This window comes from Anneissia japonica, unplaced genomic scaffold (assembly GCF_011630105.1).
Source record: "Anneissia japonica isolate Jap-2015-1 unplaced genomic scaffold, ASM1163010v1 scaffold1244_len109368_cov187, whole genome shotgun sequence".
Taxonomy (NCBI): domain Eukaryota; kingdom Metazoa; phylum Echinodermata; class Crinoidea; order Comatulida; family Comatulidae; genus Anneissia; species Anneissia japonica.
In genome coordinates, this window is record NW_022689208.1 from 83,932 (window position 1) to 84,297 (window position 366).

Below are 366 nucleotides of genomic sequence, written 5' to 3' on the forward strand. Positions count from 1 at the left end.
GCCTATCACATACAGTAGGAATATGTTGCTTTCTTTGAATTCCAACCGTAAAGCTAGAGTATCAGCTACTGCCTTTAAAAATCTGAAGGAGTTTGATATTTTACGCCCTAGGCGTGGTTGCCGTGCAGGTAGACAAGTCAAAGGTCATAACAACATCACCTGTTCGTTCACATTCCTCATCTTCTGCTACCAGTTTTTATACACTAAGACTGATCACGTTAATCTTGCTGTGTGGAATGCACAGTCAATTTGCAATAAATCTACCGAATTTGTTCAGTACGTTGTCGATCATGGCATCGATGTTGTATCAATAACTGAGACATGGCTTAGAGAAAATGACAGTTCCATCATCACGGCTTGTAAGCC